The sequence below is a fragment of the Leucoraja erinacea genome, chromosome 25, assembly GCF_028641065.1.
Source record: "Leucoraja erinacea ecotype New England chromosome 25, Leri_hhj_1, whole genome shotgun sequence".
Taxonomy (NCBI): domain Eukaryota; kingdom Metazoa; phylum Chordata; class Chondrichthyes; order Rajiformes; family Rajidae; genus Leucoraja; species Leucoraja erinaceus.
Genome location: NC_073401.1, coordinates 29582684 through 29602902, shown reverse-complemented (window position 1 = coordinate 29602902; position 20219 = coordinate 29582684). Strand labels below are relative to the sequence as shown.

The 20219-nt window shown below is 48.6% G+C and overlaps 1 protein-coding gene across 2 annotated transcripts in view; it reads right to left on the bottom strand.

The window, feature by feature from the left end:
- The window catches only part of hic2 (hypermethylated in cancer 2), a 74180-nt gene extending 54396 nt beyond the window's left edge, over nucleotides 1-19784 (bottom strand). The window contains exon 1 of one of the 2 annotated variants that reach the window (XM_055655410.1): nucleotides 19661-19784. The gene's annotated coding sequence lies outside the window, so the exon portion shown is untranslated. Of the gene's footprint in view, nucleotides 1-18623; nucleotides 19102-19660 lie in introns of those variants that run through there. The other variant, XM_055655411.1, reaches the window with a different exon arrangement.
- Nucleotides 19785-20219: the final 435 nt, after the last annotated feature.

Here is a 20219-nt window from a genome sequence, read left to right as displayed (position 1 = left end):
GTGCTGTATCACTAAAGTCTAAAGTTTAGGGTCCAAGAGATGCGTTAAAACAAAGGGTTTACTGTGCTTGTTGAATTTCTCACCGTAGACATACATCCTCCGGTGGCGCAGCGGTAGAGTCGCTGCCTTACAGTGAATGCCGCGCCACGAGACCAGGGTTCGATCCTGACCACGGGCGCTGTGTGTACGGAGTTTGTATGTTCTCCCCGTGACCTGCGTGGGTTTTCTGTGAGATCTTCGGTTTCCCCCCACACTCCAAAGATGTGCAGTGTGTGTGTGTGTGTGTGTGCGCGTGAGTGTGTGCGCGTGAGTGTGTGTGTGTGTGTGTGCGCGTGTGTGTGCATGTGCGTGTGTGTGTGTGTGTGTGTGTGTGTGCGTATGTGTGTGTGCGTGTGTGTGTGTGTGTGCGCGTGTGTGTGTGTGTGTGTGTGCGTGTGCGTATGTGTTTGTGTGTGTGCGTGTGTGTGCGTGTGTGTGTGTGCGTGTGTGTGTGTGTGTGTGTGTGTGTGTGTGTGTGTGTGTGCGTATGTGTGTGTGTGTGTGTGTGTGTGTGTGTGTGTGTGTGTGTGTGTGTGTGTGTGTGTGTGTGTGTGTGTGTGTGTGTGTGTGTGTGTGTGTATGGTATGTGTGTGTGTGTGTGTGTGTGTGTGTGTGTGTGTGTGTGTGTGTGTATGTGTGTGTGTGTGTGTGTGTGTGTGTGTGTGTGTGTGTGTGGTGTGTGCGTGTGTGTGTGTGCGTGTGTGTGTGTGCGCGTGTGTGTGTGTGTTTATTAATAAGCGGGGATCGCTGGTCGGCACTGACTCGGTGGGCCAAAGGGACTGTATCGTATCTCCAAACTAAACTCACCCTATCTGTCACCCCCTTTAAGACCACTCCTCATCCACCTGCGCTCCAAGGAGTAAGGTCCTATCCTGCCAAACCTCTCCTGACAGCTCAGCCCAACAGGGGGGAGAGGGGGAAGGAGGTTACAAGCTCAAGCACAGGCCTCTGCCACCCCCTCCAACCTCTTATCTAAACTCTTCAGATTCTGGTCTCTGAAAGAAATGACACCCTGTAAGCTCCTCACTGCCTCGCTGGTCACCATCCGGTCACGTCCCAGCAAGGGACATTTAATTCAGTTTAAGAAGCCAGACACAAAAAAAACTGCGATAACTCAGCGGGACAGGCAGCATCTCTGGAGGGAAGGAATGGGTGACATCTTGGGTCGAGACCCTTCTTTTTAGTTTGGTCTATAGTTTAGAGATGGAGCGTGGAAACAGGCCCTTCGGCCCACCGAGTCCACGCCGACCATCGATCACCCCGTTCTATCCCACACACACTGGGGAGACTTTACAAATTTTACTGAAGCCAATAATACACAGAGAGTATACGGAGTATACTGAGAGTCACACAGAGAGTGGTGAATCTCTGGAACTCTCTGCCACAGAGGGTAGTTGAGGCCACTTCATTGGCTATATTTAAGAGGGAGTTAGATGTGGCCCTTGTGGCTAAGGGGATCAGGGGGTATGGAGAGAAGGCAGGTACGGGATACTGAGTTGGATGATCAGCCATGATCATATTAAATGGCGGTGCAGGCTCGAAGGGCCGAATGGCCTACTCCTGCACCTAATTTCTATGTTTCTATGTTTCTATGTTTCTATGTTAATACCAATGAATAAAGGTAGACAAAAGTGCTGGAGAAACTCAGCGGGTGCAGCAGCATCTATGGAGCGAAGGAAATAGGCAACGTTTCGGGACGAAACCCTTCCGGGTTTCGTCCCGAAACGTTGCCTATTTCCTTTTGGGTTTCGTCCCGAATCGAAGGTAGACTGAAATGGTGGAGAAACTCAGCGGGTGAGTCGGCATCTATGGAGCGAAGGAAATAGGCGACTGACTGTGTGCTTGTTATGATAAAATTTGATAAAAAAATGAAGCTGTACAATAATTGTTTAATCATAGAAACATAGAAACATAGAAATTAGGTGCAGGAGTAGGCCATTCGGCCCTTCGAGCCTGCACCGCCATTCAATATGATCATGGCTGATCATCCAACTCAGTATCCCGTACCTGCCTTCTCTCCATACCCCCTGATCCCCTTAGCCACAAGGGCCACATCTAACTCCCTCTTAAATATAGCCAATGAACTGGCCTCAACTACCCTCTGTGGCAGAGAGTTCCAGAGATTCACCACTCTCTGTGTGAAAAAAGTTCTTCTCATCTCGTTTTTTAAAGGATTTCCCCCTTATCCTTAAGCTATGACCCCTTGTCCTGGACTTCTCCAACATCGGGAACAATCTTCCTGCATCTAGCCTGTCCAACCCCTTAAGAATTTTGTAAGTTTCTATAAGATCCCCTCTCAATCTCCTAAATTCTAGAGAGTATGCCTAGTGAGTATATCATAGCCTAGTGACAACACAAGAGGACATTTTGCCCACTATGTCCGTGTTGGACTGATCAGCGTTGAATTTAGGGCAGACAGACTGGTGTCTACAATAAGGTGTAGGCACGGGTTACTGATTGTGGACGATCAGCCATGATCACAATGAATGGCTCGAAGGGCCGAATGGCCTCCTCCAGCGCCTGTTTTCTGTTTCTATAAACCTCAGCGTACAACATGTGTTATTTAGCCACAGAAGGTCGGAGAGCCACAGCGCACAAACAGGCCCTTTGGCCCACCATGTCGATAGAAACATAGAAACATAGAAATTAGGTGCAGGAGTAGGCCATTCGGCCATTCGATATGATCATGGCTGAATCCAACTCAGTATCCGTACCTGCCTTCTCTCCTACCCCCTATCACGAACACAATCCCATCTAACTCCCTCCCCCGCCCATTCCCCGCAGAGAGTTCCAGAGATTCACCACGTCTATGAAAAAAGTTCTCTCTCTCTCGGTTTTAAAGGAATTCCCCTATCTTATCTGCCTCCACATCGGGAACCATCTTCCTGCATCAGCCTGAAAGAATTTTGGTTTCTATGAGATCCCCTCTCACTAAATTCTAGAGAGTATAAACAGAGCTATCCAGTCTTTCTTCATAAGACAGTCCTCTGGAAAATGTCGTCTCTGGATGACAATAATGTCCTTTTATTTGGAGAAAACTGTACGCAATACTCCAGTGTGCTCACCAAGGTACAAAAATCTATAAAAATGCTGCTGGAGACTGTTCTCCCCGTTGACTATCCCACCACCCCCCGCCCAGTCCCCGCGGGGTGTCTTAAAGCCTCTTGAGGTTATGGTGAGTCACAAACAGAGGCAGGCTAGAAAATGGGACTATCCTTTAAGAGGAACTGGATGCTGGAAAAAATCAAAAATGGAGAATTAGTGGTGTCAGAGGGATGGGTAGAAGGCAGGAGAATGGGGTTAGGAGGGAGAGACTTGACGGGCCGAATGACCTAATTCTAATCCTGTTCCTGATGACCCAATCACCCACTACTTCTATGGTGGACAAAAATGCTGGAGAAACTCAGCGGGTGAGGCAGCATCTATGGAGGGAAGGAAATAGGTGATGCTACGGGACCACAGTGTACAGTTCATCAATGGAGGGAAGGTTGCAGCCAATTCTGACTGTCCACCCAGTCGAAATGGAGTTCACAGTCTACCCACTCTAGTTTAGTTTAGAGATACAGCGTGGAAACAGGCCCTTCGGCCCACCGAGTCCGTGCTGACCAGCGATCACCCCGTACACTAGCACCATCCTGCACACACTAGGGACAACACACGCAGGTCACGGGGAAAATGTATAAAGTCAGGACAGACGGCACCCGTGGTCAGGATCGAACTCTGGCGCTGTGAGGCAGGGACTCTACCGCTGCGCCACCGTGCTTGCTTATGACGCTGAAAGTTTCTCTTTAACCAAATTTATTTTTAAAATAATCTGAGATAGATAGACACAAAGTGCTGGAGCAACTCAGAGGGACGGGCAGCGTCTCATAGAAACATAGAAAATAGGTACAGGAGGAAGCCGTTCGGCCCTTCGAGCCAGCACCGCCATTCATTGTGATCATGGCTGATCATCCCCTATCAATAACCCGTGCCTGCCTTCTCCCCATATCCCTTGATTCCACTAGCCCTTAGAGCTCTATCTAACTCACTCTTAAATCCATCCAGTGACTTGGCCCCCACTGCCCTCTGTGGCAGGGAATTCCATAAATTCACAACTCTCTGGGTGAAAACGTTTTTTCTCACCTCAGTCTTAAATGGTCTCTGGCGAGAAGGAATGGGGTGACGTTTCGGGTTGAGCTGAAGGGTCACCCATTCCTTCTCTCCAGAGATGCTGCCTGACCCGCTGAGATACTCCGGCCCTTTGTGTCTGTCTGAAGGAAGATGTGGCTTGTTTTAACAGATGGATGTGAGCTGTCTGATAGATTACACTGGAGCTGCACTGGTCTGACCACAATGGCCCCATTCTCTGGTGACACCATCAATTATTTACGGGGACTTGGTGCGCTGTTTTTCAGGTTGCGTCTATGAACCAACCTACGGTTCTCCCTGCAGACAGGCGCTGCGTAACACGCTCTGGGCTGGCGTAGTTTTGTGTTGGTGGAAGCAACAAAGTTTCTCATCCACTCACCTACACACTTGGGGCAATTTTACAGAGGGGCAATTAACCTGCAACCCCCCCCCTCCGCTCGCCTTTGGAGGAAACAGGAGCACCCAGAGAAAACCCACGCAGGTCACGGGGAGAAGGTATAGGGTGATTTCACCAAATGTCAAATGAGCGTAGATCCCCCCTCACGTGACCAAAAATTTTAACTGGAGGACATATGTCACTTCGGTACATGTTAGTGAATGGGGAAACACGCACTTTCCCACCCGTTAAAAACATGGAAAACGGCCGATTTTTGAGCTGAAATTTTCTGTGCTAGTCGGGGTGACCGTGAAGCACAGCGACCTAAATTTTCAGGCAAAAAAAAAGATAGAAAGTAAGGTAATTACAAGAGGGAACTGAAGGTGGAAAAACAGCGGAAGTGAACAGCCGACATTTGCCGTGGAGATTTAAAGATCCAAAATATCGGGAATTATCGCGTTTGCTCGCTGAATTTCATCAAAAGTAAGTTAATAATGCCTTACTTTTGATGAAATTCAGCGAGCAAACGCGATATTTTCACGGTCACCCCGACTAGCACAGAAAATTTCAGCTCAAAAATCGGCCGTTTTCCATGTTTTTAACGGGTGGGAAAGTGCGTGTTTCCCCGTTCACTAACAGGTACCGAAGTGACATATGTCCTCCAGTTAAAATTTTCGGTCACGTGAGGGGGGATCTACGCTCATTTGACCTTTGGTGAAATCACCCTATAGACAGCCGCCCCAGGTCGGAATCGAACCCGAGCCTCTGGCGCCGTGAGGCAGCGACTCTATGTAATGTCGAGGCTGAGGCGTGTACAATAGACAGTAGGTGCAGGAGTAGGCCATTTGGCCCTTCGAGCCAGCACCGCCAGTCTGAAGCAGGGCCCCGACCAGCTGTGCCGCAGCAACTCTACCGCTGCGCCACCGTGCCGCCAGTAGCCGCATTTCTTTGAAATACGCAAATACATGTTCGCAGGGAGAACGTGCAAACTCCGTACAGGCAGCACCTGGAGTCAATAATAATGAATTAATATCTCAATCTTTTTTGAACGCCGTTGCACGCAATCTTGGTTCAAATTCAATGCTAGTCTGGGTGTAGACTATGCAACTCCTCAGATAGACACAAAATGCTGGAGTAACTCAGTTTCGTTTAGAGATACAGCGCGGAAACAGGCCCTTCGGCCCACCGAGTCCGCGCCGACCAGCGATCCCCGCTCACTAACACTATCCTACACACACACACACACAAACACACACACCCACTAGGGACTATTTACATTTACACCTCGCCAATTAACCTACAAACGCTTTGGAGTGGACGTCTTTGGAGTGCGGGAGGAAACCGAAGATCTCGGGGAAAACCCACACGGGTCACGGGGAGAACGCACAAACTCCGTACTGACAGCACCCGTAGTCGGGATCGAACCCTGGACTCCAGTGCTGCATGTGCTGTAAGGCAGCGACTCTACCGCTGCGCCATCCAGTCAGCGGAAAGACAATACACGATTACAATCGAGCCGTTTACAGTGTACAGATACATGATAAGGGAATAACGTTTAGTGCAAGGTAAAGCCAGCAAAGTCCGATCAAGGATAGTCCGAGAATCTACATAGAGGTAGATAGTAGTTCAGCACCGCTCTCTTGAGTACCGTTACGTTAAACCTGAAAGTGATGATCAAATATCAAATATGAAACATAAAAATAGCTGGAACCATTAGATCACTAGACAGCTTCGCAGGGGTTAAGCGGGAAGGTGTGTACAGGTGATTAGTGAGTTAAACCACATGCTGACTTGGCAGTTGTCGACTGGGCAGAAAGGGTATGAAACAGAGACAGACTAGAGGCAGGAAACATGTTCCCGATGTTGGGGGAGTCCAGAACCAGGGGCCACACAGTTTAAGAATAAGGAGTAAGCCATTTAGAACGGAGACGAGGAAACACTTTTTCTCACAGAGAGTGGTGAGTCTGTGGAATTCTCTGCCTCAGAGGGCGGTGGAGGCCGGTTCTCTGGATGCTTTCAAGAGAGAGCTAGATAGGGCTCTTAAAGATAGCGGAGTCAGGGGATATGGGGAGAAGGCAGGAACGGGGTACTGATTGGGGATGATCAGCCGTGATTACATTGGGAGGTGGGAGCATGATAAACTGATGTTCCCGATGTCGGGGAAGTCCAGAACAAGGGATCACACTGGCTAGAAGGGCCGAACGGCCTACACCTCCACCTATTGTCTATTAATATAGCCTATTGACACAAAATGCTGGAGTAACTCAGTGGGACTGGCAGCATCTCTGGAGAGGTGACGTTTTGGGTCGGGACCTTCCTTCACCTGTTCCTTCTCTACAGAGATGCTGCCTGTCCCGCTGAGTTACTCCTGCACTTTGCGTCTATCTTCGGTGTAAACCAGCCTCATTCCTTCCTACACATGAAACAGAGACAGTCATTCCAAACCAAAGCAGAACAGGTTTACAGCAGAAAGCCAACACTTGACATAGAAAGCTGTAAGAATGAGAAGTTAGCCATGCTGTCCTTACAGCCGTCTCTAACATGTAATGATATCCACTATGTTCCATCCGATAGAAACATAGAAAATAGGTGCAGGAGTAGAGGCCATTCGGCCCTTCGAGCCTGCACTGCCATTCAATATGATCATGGCTGATCATCCAACTCAGTATCTTGTACCTGCCTTCTCTCCATACCCCCTGATCCCTTTAGCCACAAGGGCCACATCTAACTCCCTCTTAAATATAGCCAATCAACAGTGGCCTCAACTACCTTCTGTGGCAGAGAATTCCAGAGATTCACCACTCCCTGTGTAAAAAATGTTTTTCTCATCTCGGTCCTAAAAGACTTTCCCCTTATCCTTAAACTGTGTGACCCCTTGTTCTGGACTTCCCCAACATCGGGCAGGAACATTAGTTTGTCTTACTCCCACCTCCCTTTCCCAGTTTCAGTCCCCTGGTAGAATCAGTCTCAAGAAGGGTCCAGATCCGAAACGTCACCCATCCATGTTCTCCAGACATGCTGACTCAGGGAACTGCAAATGCTGTTTTTTCTGGAAGGTGAAAGAAAGATACAAAGTGCTGGAGTAACTCAGCGGGTCAGGCAGCATCTGTGGAGAACATGGATAGGTGACGTTTCACAGAGTGCTGGAGTAACTCAGCGGGTCAGGCGGCATCTGTGGAGAACATGGATAGGTGACGTTTCACAGAGTGCTGGAGTAACTCAGCGGGTTAGGCAGCATCTATGGAGCTAAGGAAATCGGTAACGTTTCGGGTCGAAACCCTTCCGGGTTTCGGCCCGAAACGTTGCCTATTTCCAGAAGGGTTTCGGCCCGAAACGTTGCCTATTTCCTTAGCTCCATAGATGCTGTTGCACCATAACTCAGTGGGTCAGGCAGCATCTGTAGAGAACATGGATAGGTGACGTTTCACAGAGTGCTGGAGTAACTCAGCAGGTCAGGCAGCATCTGTGGAGAACATGGATAGGTGACGTTTCACAGAGTGCTGGAGTAACTCAGCGGGTCAGGCAGCATCTGTGTAGAACATGGATAGGTGACGTTTTAAGTCGGAACCCTTCTTCAGACTGATTGTGGGGGGGGGGGGAAGAAAGTTGGAAGAAAGGTGGGGGCAAGACAAAAAGTGGCAAGTTTTTCCTCATCTCCTTCTTAAAGGTACGTCCTTTAATTCCGAGGCTGCGACCTCTGGTCTGAGACTCTCCCACTAGTGGAAACATCCTCTCCACATCCACTCTACCCAGAATTACCAAAAGCCTCTCCCAGATCTCCAGCCAGTGGCAAATTAACTTGCTCACCTCATCTTCCACTCTCTGCTCCTGTTTTGTTTATAATTTAATTATTTCAACTTTATTTTTGCATGTCCTTAAAGCGGTTTTGCATGCTTGATGGCCTGGGGGGGACTTCTACCAATGGATGGCCACAAAATGGAGGACTCTTTGACTAAAGAAATTCCTCCTCATCTCCTTTCTAAAGGAACGTCCTTTAATTCTGAGGCTGTGCCCTCTGATTCTGGCCTCTCCCACTGGTGGAAACATCCTCTCCACATCCACTCTATCCGGGCCTTTCACTATTCAGTACGTTTCAATGAGCCCCCCCCCCCCCCCCCCGCCTTCATTCCTCTAAACTCCAGCGAGTACAGGCCCAGTGCCGACAAACGCTCATCATATGTTAACCCAATCATTCCTGGGATAATTGCCGTATTGTGCTCAATGTTTCAATGCAGCTGGTTGGAGTCCGGATAGGAAGAGCCTGGCGGATATCCCAACGCAGTTCTGGACACTCAATGTCAATACAGCGCAAGAATGTCTACAAAATCACCAGAGGAATAGATCGGGTAGACGCACGGAGTCCCTTGCCTTGAGTTGGGCGATCGAGAACTAGAGGACATGGGTTTAAGGTGAGGGGGGGGGGGGATTTAGAAATAGGTAGAATATAGACAATAGGTGCAGGAGTAGGCCATTCGGCCCTTCGAGCCAGCACCGCCATTCAATGTGATCACGGCTGATCATCAGTAACCCGTTCCTGTCTTCTCCCCATATCCCTTCATAGTCCGAGGGACATCACAGAGGTAGATAGTAGTTCAGCACTGCTCTCTGGTTGTGGTAGGGTGGTTCAGTTGCCTGATGCAGTCAACAGGAGGACCATTTGACCCCCATCGTTTAGTTTAGTATGGAGAGACGGCATGGAAACAGGCCCTTCGGCCCACCGAGTCCGTGCCGACCAGCGGATGATCCTCCCCCCCCCCCCCCCCCCCATACACCCATAGCCTAACCTACGTACAATAGGAACGATTTACGAATTTTACTCAAGTTAAGACAATTATACCCGTCCCACTTAGGAAATCTGAACGGAAACCTCTGGAGACTTTGCGCCCCACCCAAGGTTTCCGTGAGGTTCCCGGAGGTTTTCGTCAGTCTCCCTACCTGCTTCCACTACCTGCAACCTCCAGCAACCACCTGCAACCTCCGGGAACCGCACGGAAACCTTGGGTGGGGCGCAAAGTCTCCCGGGGTCTCCGTTCAGGTTTCCTAAGTGGGGACAGGGGCATAAACCTACAAACTTGCACGTCTTTGGAGTGTGGGAGGAAACCGAAGATCTCGGAGAAAACCCACGAGGTTTAGTTTAGAAATACAGAGCTGCTCTAGACTCTTTAACACTCCAAAAATAAAACGTATACAAAGCCGATGCAAGTATTTGATTATGCAGGAAGGAACTGTAGATGCCGGTTTACACCGTAGACACAAAGTGCTGGAGTAACTCAGCGGGTCAGGCAGCGTCTCTGGAGAGAAGGAATGGGTGACGTTTTCAAGAGAGAGCTAGATAGGGCTCTTAAAAATAGTGGAGCCAAGGGATATGGGGAGAAGGCAGGAACGGGGTACTGATTGGGGATGATCAGCCATGATTACATTGAATGGCGGTGCTGGCTCGAAGGGCCGAATGGCCTACTCCTGCACCTGTTGTCTGTTGTCTATTGTTATTTTCTTGCAAAATTTTAGAACTTTAGGACTTGGCGTCATTGAGAAGCACAGAGAGAGACAGAGACAGAGAGGCGGAAGGAGGGGGAGAGGGGGGCAAGGGAGAAGGACGGAATGAAAAAGAGAGGAGGAAAAAAAGAGTGAATGAGGAAAAAATGGAAAAGGAAAATAGAAAAAGGGACACACACACACACAGACACACACACACACACATACACACATACACACACACACACACACACACACACACAGACACACACACACACACACACACACACACAGACACACACACACACACACACACACACACACACAATCACACACACACACACACACACACACACACACACACACACACACACACACACACACACACACACACACACACACACACACACACATACACAGACACACACACACATACACACCACACACACACACACACACACACACACACACACACACACACACACACACACACACACACACACACACACACACACACACACACACACACACACACACACACACACACACACACACACACACACACACACACACACATAGACACACACACACACACACACACACACACACACACACACACACACACACACAATCACACACACACACAATCACACACACACACACACACATATACACACACACACACACACATAGACACCCACAGGATTGACGTGATGTGAGCAAAGGCTGTATTCTGGATCAGAATGGTGGAACAAGTTTGACTGGCTGAGTGTCCTCATGTCCCCGAGTTCAAGTGCTAGATTCTTCATCAGTTACCGGAAACATGAAGCATTTTTGCAGAAGGTGCAGCAGTATTTCAACTATCATCAGCTCCTGTTATTGTCAGATTCCTTCATCCCCATTTCCCCCGTTTATACATTCAATTCTAAAAAGATACCAGCATGCAAGGGGAAGACTTGCTCACTCTGATTCCCCCCCCCCCCCCCCCCCCCCCCCCCCCCCCCCCTCCCCCTCTAAAAAATAAACTTTTTAATTGTATATTCCTTCACCAAAAGCTGCTGGAGTTGCCGCCTCACAGCGCCAGAGACCCGGGTTCAATCCTGACTACGGGCGCTGTCTGTACGGAGTTTGCATGTTCTCCCCGTGACCTGCGTGGGTTTTCTCCAGGTGCTCCGGTTTCCTCCCACCTTCCAAAGACGTGCGGGTTTGTAGGTTAATTGGCTTCAGTAAAAAATTGTCCATTGTTGTGTAGGATAGTGCTAGTGTGGTCATCGTGGTCCAGAGGGCCGGTCTTTAAACTCTAAGGGAGGTTCTGTTTATTTTTAGTCTGAAGAAGGGTCTCGACCCGAAACGTCACCTATTCTTTTTCTCTGGAGATGCTGCCTGACCCGCTGAGTTAGTCTGGCATTATGTTTTCCTGAGTTTGGTTTAGAGATACAACGCCGAAATCAGCACCTTGGCCCACCCAGTCCGCTCCAACCAAAAAAATACTACACTTGTCGCTTTCCCTCCCCCCTTGACTCCATCCAAGGACCTAAACAGTCGAGGGGGGAGGTAGAGGGACAGGTGTTGCATCTCCTGCAGTTGCAGGGAAAAGTACCCTGGACAAGGACAAGGAAATTCTTGCTTTGCTTCAGCACAACAGAACATAGTAGGCATTGACTACAGAACAGATCAGTGTGTCCATATACCATTATATAAATATATACACACACACGTGAATAAACAAACTGATGAAGTGCAAATAACAGATAATGGGCTATTAATGTTCAGAGTTTTGTCCGAGCCAGGTTTAATAGCCTGATGGCTGTGGGGAAGTAGCTATTCCTGAACCTGGACGTTGCAGTCTTCAGGCTCCTGTACCTTCTACCTGAAGATAGCGGGGAGATGAGTGTGTGGCCAGGATGGTGTGGGTCCTTGATGAAGCTGCCAGCCTTTTTGAAGCAGCGACTGCGATAAATCCCCTCGATGGAAGGGAGGTCAGAGCTGATGATGGACTGGGCAGTGTTTACTACTTTTTGTAGTTTTTTCCTCTCCAGGGCGCTCGAAACATCATCCATGCGTTTTCCACCACAGACGCTGCCTGATCCACGTAAATGCTCAGGCACTTTAATGCAAACAATATTCCAGATATTAGGAATTCTCGCTGGCAGGAGACTCAGCGGGTCAGGCAGCATCTGTGGAGGGGATTGACAGACGATATTTCCGGTCTGGTCCCTTCTTCAGGTTGATTTTGTGTTATTCAAATATGTTACCGCCATGCAGTTTAAATATCAAAACAACCCTATATTTTCGTTGATTGATTGAACGATACAACATGGGAACCACCGAGTCCAATCTGACCATCGATCACCCGATCACACGAAGGTAGACAAAAATGCTGGAGGAACTCAGCGGGTGAGGCAGCATCATCCTCTCCATGGTGACTGTTTGACCCACTGAGTATTGCCTTTATTTTTTCTAATTACCAGCTTGTGTTGGAATTAGCTTTTCAGAGCTGGTGATGAATGTCACACGCTGGGTGGAGGCCACTGGATTTTCTCCCCAGCTACAAGAGAGGTACGGTGGCACAGCGGTAGAGTTGGCGCCTCAAGGCGTCAGAGACCCAGGTTCGATCCTGACCTGGGGAGCTGTCTGTGCGTGGGGTTTGTACCTTCTCCCCGTGACCTCGTGGGTTTCCCCCGGGTGCTCCAGTTTCCTCCCACGTTGACCTCTCGGGTCGCTTAGAGTCCTGACCCGAAACATCGACCAAACCTCTTGCCACTGCAGAGGTTGTTTGACCCCTTGATAAACATAGAAACATAGAAATTAGGTGCAGGAGTAGGCCATTCGGCCCTTCGAGCCTGCACCGCCATTTAATATGATCATGGCTGATCATCCAACTCAGTATCCCGTACCTGCCTTCTCTCCATACCCTCTGATCCCCTTGGCCACAAGGGCCACTCTAACTCCCTCTCTGCATAACTCTGCATATAAAAGGGATTTTACAACCAAGTTCATCCAACCTCTGCCTGTAGCTGAAACCAGGCATCATCCGGGCACAACCTAGTGGTGTGAACATAGACTTCTCTAACTTCATGTAACCCTTGTGTCCCCTCTCTCCGTGTCCCTCCCTGTTTCCACGCTGTATCTCGCCTGCTTTTAGTCCACGTTCTACATGCGCGGCACTGACACACAGACATAATATCGGGTGAAGATTCATGGAAAAATGCTGGAGTAAATCAGCAGGACAGGCAGCATCCCTGGAGACGACTTCCCCACCATGGAAGGGGTCTATCGCAGTCGTTGCCTGACAAAGGCAGCCAACTTCATCAGAGACCCACACCATCCTGGCCACACATTCATCTCACCACTGCCATCGGGAAGAAGGTACAGGAGCCTGAAATCTGTAACGTCCGGGTTCAGGAACAGCTTGTTCAAGAAGGAACTGCAGATGCTGGAAAATCGAAGTGCTGGAGAAACTCAGCGGGTGCGGCAGCATCTATGGAGCGTAGGAAATAGGCAACGTTTCGGGCCAAAACCCTTCTTTCAGAACAGCTTCTTCCCAACAACCATCAGGCTATTAAACACAACAACCTCCAAAATAAGCTCTGAACTACACAGACTATTATTATTATTATTGCACTGTTATTGTTTGTTCTTATATTTTCATTACATTATTTAGTTTGATGACATATTGAGATGTGCTGCAGCAAGTAAGAATTTCATTGTTCTATCTGGGACACATGGCAATAAAACACACTTGACTTGAGTGACGTTTCGGGTCTGAAACGTATTTCTTAAGGTGTTGGACAGGCTAGATGCAGGAAGATTGTTCCCGATGTTGGGGAAGTCCAGGACAAGGGGGTCACAGCTTAAGGATAAGGGGGAAATCCTTTTAAAACTGAGATGAGAAGAACTTTTTTCACACAGAGAGTGGTGAATCTCTGGAACTCTCTGCCACAGAAGGTAGTTGAGGCCACACAGTTCATTGGCTATATTTAAGAGGGAGTTAGATGTGGCCCTTGTGGCTAAAGGGATCAGGGGGTATGGAGAGAAGGCAGGTATGGGATACTGAGTTGGATGATCAGCCATGATCATATTGAATGGCGGTGCAGGCTCGAAGGGCCGAATGGCCTCTACTCCTGCACCTAATTTCTATGTTCCTATGTTTCTATGAAAGAAGGGTCTTGACCTGAAACGTTACCCGTTCCTTCTCTCCAGAGATGCTGCCTGTCCCGCTGAGTTACTCCAGCATTTTGTTAATATCTTCAGCGTAAACCAGCATCTGCAGTTCCTTCCTGCACAGGCATGCGGTACAGTTCAGTTTATTTTATTGTCACGTGTACCGAGGTACAGTGAAAAGCCTTTCGTCGCGTGCCAACCAGTCAGCGGAAAGACAATACATGATTACAATCGAGCCGTCCACGGTGTACAGATACAGGATAAAGGGAATAACGTTTAATGCAATATAGAGGCGGGTTCTCTGGATGCTTTCAAGAGAGAGCTAGATAGGGCTCTTAAAAATAGCGGAGTCAGGGGATATGGGGAGAAGGCAGGAACGAGGTACTGATTGTGGATGATCAGCCATGATCACATTGAATGGCGGTGCTGGCTCGAAGGGCCGAATGGCCTACTCCTGCACCTATTATCTATAAAGTCCAGTAAACTCGGATCAAATATTGGATTGCTTGAAGTTAGAGAAGCTCATTGGAGACCCTCAGACTATCTTTGATCGGACTTTAAGAGGGAGTTATTTAAGAGGGAGTTAGATGTGGCCCTTGTGGCTAAAGGGATCGGGGGTATGGAAGAGAAGGCAGGTACGGGATACGGAGGTACGGGATACGGAGCCTTCTGGAAATAGGCAACGTTTCGGGCCGAAACCCTTACGGGTTTCGGCCATTTGCCTAACGTTGCCTATTTCCTTAGCTCCATAGATGCTGCCTGTGAAACGTTACCTATCCATGTTCTTCACAGATGCTGCCTGACCCACTGAGTTATGGTGCAGCAGCATCTATGAAGCTAAGGAAATAGGCAACGTTTCGGGCCGAAATCCTTCTGGAAATAGGCAACGTTTCGGGCCGAAATCTTTCTGGAAATAGGCAACGTTTCGGGCCGAAACCCTTACGGGTTTCGGCCCAAATCGTTGCCTATTTCCTTAGCTCTATAGATGCTGCCTGACCCGCTGAGTTACTCCAGCACTCTGTGAAACGTCACCTATCTATGTTCTCCACTATATTTAAGAGGGAGTTAGATGTGGTCCTTGTGGCTAAAGGGATCAGGGGGTATGGAGAGAAGGCAGGTACAGGATACTGAGTTGGATGATCAGCCATGATCACATTGAATGGTGGTGCAGGCTCGAAGGGCCGAATGGCCTACTCCTGCACCTATTTTATGTTTCTATGTTTAGTTTGCACTAAAATGTTATTCATTTTATCATGTATCTGTACGCAGTGGACGGTTCAGTTGTAATCATGTGTTGTCTTCCCGCTGACTGGTTAGCGCGCAGCACAACGCTTTTCACTGTACACGTGACAATAAACGAAACTGTTGAATGACTCAATGGGCCGAATGGCCTAATTCTGCTCCTATAAAACTTATGACATTTTTTTTAAGACGCAAGTGAGATTTCCAACCGAGCCCCTGCAGTGCACGACACAAACAAAATGGCAATTTCCAAAACACATCGAAACTTTCTCTTTCTGATGTGTTTTGGAAATTGCCATTTTATTTGTGTCATTGAGGGCGGCAAAACTGTCATTGAAGGCGGCACGGTGGTGCAGCGGTAGAGTTGCTGCCTCACAGCGCCAGTGACCCGGGTTCGATCCTGACTACAGGTGCTGTCTCTACGTTCTCCCTGTGGCATGTGTGGGGTTTCTCCGAAATCTTTGTTTCCTCCCACACTCCTAAGACGTGCAGGTTTGTAGATTAATTGACTTGGGAGGGGGGGTGGGTGTGTAGGTGTGGGTGTCTATGTGTGCGTGTCTGTGTGTGTGCGCGCGTGTGTGGGTGGATGTGTGTGTGTGTGGGCGTGTGGGGGTGGGTGTGGGTGTGCGCATGTCTGTGTGTGTGCGTGTCTGTGTGTGCATGTCTCTGTGTGTGTGTGTGTGTGTGTGTCTCTGTGTGTGTGTGTGTGTGTGTGTGTGTGTCTGTGGGTGTCTGTGTGTGTGTGTGTGTGTCTGTGTGTGTGTGTGTGTGTGTGTGTGTGTGTGTGTGTCTCTGTCTGTGTGTCTGTGTGTGTGTGTGTGTGTGTGTGTGTGTGTGTGTGTGTCTGTGTGTGTGTGTCTGTGTGCGTGTGTGTGTGTGCGTGTGTGTGTGTATCACTAGTCGGTGCAGACTCAGTGGGCTGAAGGGCCTGTTTCCGCGTTTTATCTCTTAAAAACCGAAAACTAGAGAACTAAATTTCTCTGCAAAAGACTCATCGACAATGTATCGTTAATGGATTTCCCCAAAAGACATCTGACTGTACATGAAACTCACGGCGATACAAAAGTCGATACCTTGCGCGGGAACACACTGAATTATTCAGTTGGAAAAAAAATAAAATCACAAAAAAAAGGAAAAAAATCCTTAATGTGTATAATACAACTCTTGTTTTACAGCTAAGGGGAACTATCACTAAAATGAAAAGCCCTTGTTGTGAAAGCAAGCTTTTAAAATTAATTTTTAAAATTATTTTATTTATGAATTGATCGATTGATTTATTTTTTGTAGCCCTATGCACCGGACTTCCTAACACATCATGTACTTGCAGCGATTCAATTAGTGATCCTTCAATAAATAATTGTTACACATCACCTCTCCACTCTGTGTTTTAAAGTGTCAATTTTAATTTCCAGTGCGTGAAACAACTCAAAATTAATTTGTAATTAAAAAATATATATCTTCCCAGACAAAGATAGACAAAGTAACTCAGCGGGACAGGCAGCAGCATCTCTGGAGAAAAGGAATAGGTGACGTTTTGGATTGAGACCCTACTTCATACTTTAGTTTAGAGATACAGCATGGAAAAGGGCCCTACAGTCAATCGAGTCAGCGCCGACCAGCGATCACTAGTGCCATCCTACACACACACTCGGGGCAATTTACAGAAGCCAATTAACCTTCAAACCCAAGGTACACACAAATGCTGGAGAAACTCAGCGGGTGCAGCAGCATCTATGGAGCGAAGGAAATAGGCAACGTTTCGGGAGAAACCCGGAAGGGTTTCGGCCCGAAACGTTGCCTATTTCCTATAGTGGAGATTGTTCAACTCTTTGCATGGAGCGAAGGAAATAGGCAACGTTTCGGGCCGAAACTTCGCTCCATAGATGCTGCTGCACCCGCTGAGTTTCTCCAGCATTTTTGTGTACCTTCGATTTTCCAGCATCTGCAGTTCCTTCTTGAACAACCTACAATCCCACGTGTCTTTGGAGTGTGGGAGGAAACCGGAGCACCCGGGTGAAACCCTCATGGTCACAGGGAAAACGTACAAACCCCGTACACACAGCACCCGTGGTCAGAATCGAACACAGGTCCCTTGCGCTGTGAGGCAGCAACTCTACCGCTGATAGATAAAAGTGCTGGAGAAACTCAGCGGGTGCAGCAGCATCTATGGAGCGAAGGAAATAGGCAACGTTTCGGGACGAAACCCAAAGGAAATAGGCAACGTTTCGGGACGAAACCCGGAAGGGTTTCGTCCCGAAACGTTACCTATTTCCTTCGCTCCATAGATGCTGCTGCACCCGCTGAGTTTCTCCAGCACTTTTGTCTACCTTCAGTTTTCCAGCATCTGAAGTTCCTTCTTAAACGCCATCGCTGAGCCACCTTTGCCATACATTTCCAAAATTAAACAAGGATCTCTCTACTCACAAACACCCCCAGAAGAATCATTATCTTAGTGCAAAATAATATTTTTGAATCATCGACATTTCGACTGATTTATCGCACTGCTGAAGCAACTTCAGAAATCCTTGCACATAGAACTCAAAATGGTGTTCGAAAAAATCTTCGCTTGGCACTTTGAAGTGAATAACCTTATTCAGTATTTACATTGCAATTTGTATCAAGCCACAAGCGTTAAAATTATTTGCCATCTCTTCAATACCACACCAGTTATTTAGGGAGAGAAAAAAAAAACACACACACACACACCCACACAAAATGCACATTTCCCCAGCTCTGGGAGAAAGATATTTTGTCAAAGCGGATTTCAGTCCATTTCCTTATTTTTGGCAACATACCCTCCCAAGTTTACACACATTTTATTCATAAGCACACACACACACACACAAGCTTTAACTTGGCTCTGTGCCTTGAGCAGAGAGTTGAAACATCGGCACATACAATCATCAATTTATGTATGAATCTCGGGGAAATAAATACACAGAATTTTTTTTTTTCTCTTTCCAAAAAAATAAAAAGGAAACGAGGAAAAAATAACAATTCGTGCAGCCACCAACAGATAGTGTCTGGGTTGTGTTACAAGACTTTAAAATCTCCCGTTTCAGCGCACACAGGGTTTAAAGAGACAGCCAGTGTTAAAATTAAAAAAACTATGGGTCAGATTAAACAAGTAACCTGGAGCTAAAGTGCCCTCAAAGGAAGAAAGTGGGGTGAATAATTGAATTCAGTATTATTTTACCTCCAGATTGTATCCCATGGCGAAGATGTGCCAACGTGCCCAACACACACACACTTACACACACACACACAGGCCCAGTGGAAAAGGGGGGGAGGAGAGAGACGGGCAGTGTAGAAACAAGAGAGGCTGTGGTCTTTTTTTTTTGTTGTTGTTAAAAAATTACCCAATTCGGAGCTAATGCAATCGAGGCAGCAAATGTTTTATCACCGAACCCACCCTCTCTGCAACCGCTTAAAGAGCGCCCCAACGTTAACTAGAATTACAAAACGCTGGGATAAAAAATAGGAACAAAAGTTTAAGGTGTTTTTTTTTTCCCTCTCCTCTTTTTACACACTGATCAATGGATCCCCCGCTTTGATCCGACCAGCGTTAGGTTGAGTTCCCGACACGTCTGCACCGATCCTGAACATGCATCGGAGAGACTGTAACACACACACAGGAGGTGGGGAATTATCTACACTCTGCCATGCAAGGCGGTGGGCATTCAATGTGGGAGAGAAGAGGGGAGGAATGGGGCAGAGAGGGTGGGGGAGAGGTAAGGAGGGAGGGAGGGAAGGAAGGGAGAGAAGAGAGAGAAAGGGAGAAAGGGAGGGGGGAGAAGAGGGAGAGAGGGGGAAGGGGAGAAAGGAGGGAGAGAGGGAAGGAAGGGGAGAAAGGGGAAAGAGAGAGGGGGAAGGGGAGGAGAGAGAAAGGGGTGGAGAGGGAGAAGAGGGAGAGAAAGAGAGGGGGAAGGGAAGAACAGAGAGATAGAGGGAGAGAGGGAAGGGGTCAGGAAAGGGGGGGGGGGAGTAGAGAGGGCGGAATGGGGAGAGAGAGAGAGGAAAGAGAAAGGCATGGAGGGAGAGTGGCAAGGGGAACTAGTAAGGCAGAGGGAGAGGGAGGGGGATGAGGGGGGGTAGAGTAGAGAGGGGGAGGAAGGGAGCGGAAGGGAGAGAGAGGGGGGAGATAGGGAGGGGAGGGGGGAGAGGGATGGGGGAGGAGAGGAGAGGGAGGGAGGGAAGGAGGGAGGAGAGGAGAGGAGGGGGCAGGGGATGTACCTGGAGACATGGGCCGGGCTGGTGGACGGCTCCACACCGGCGCCTTCACCCTCTCCCCTGCGCCATCTTGCTGCCCGTGACGTGCGGAGACTCAAACCCTGACCCAGTGCCCGGGGGAGAGGGAGGGAATGTGTGAGAGAGGGAGGGAGAGAGGAGAGAGTCACACACACACTAACATTATTTAGTCATTCCCTCCCTCTCTAGAGTTGGGGAGCTATGCATGAGTGGATAGCCCCCAACTCTAGAGAGGGAGGGAGAGAGGAGAGAGAGGAGGAGAGAGAGGAGAGAGAGAGAGGAGGGAGAGAGAGAGAGAGAGAGAGAGAGAGGGAGAGAGAGAAGAGAGAGAGAGAGAGAGAGAGATGAGAGAGAGAGGAGGGAGGGAGAGAGGGAGATAGAGAGAGGGAGAGAGGGAATGAGAGAGATAGAGAGAGGAGAGAGAGAGAGAGGGAGATGAGAAGGAGGGAGGGAGAGAGGGAGGGAGAGAGAGGAGAGAGAGGGAGAGAGGGAGAGGGGGAGGGAGAGAGAAGGAGGGAGAGAGAGAGGGAGAGAGGAGAGGGGA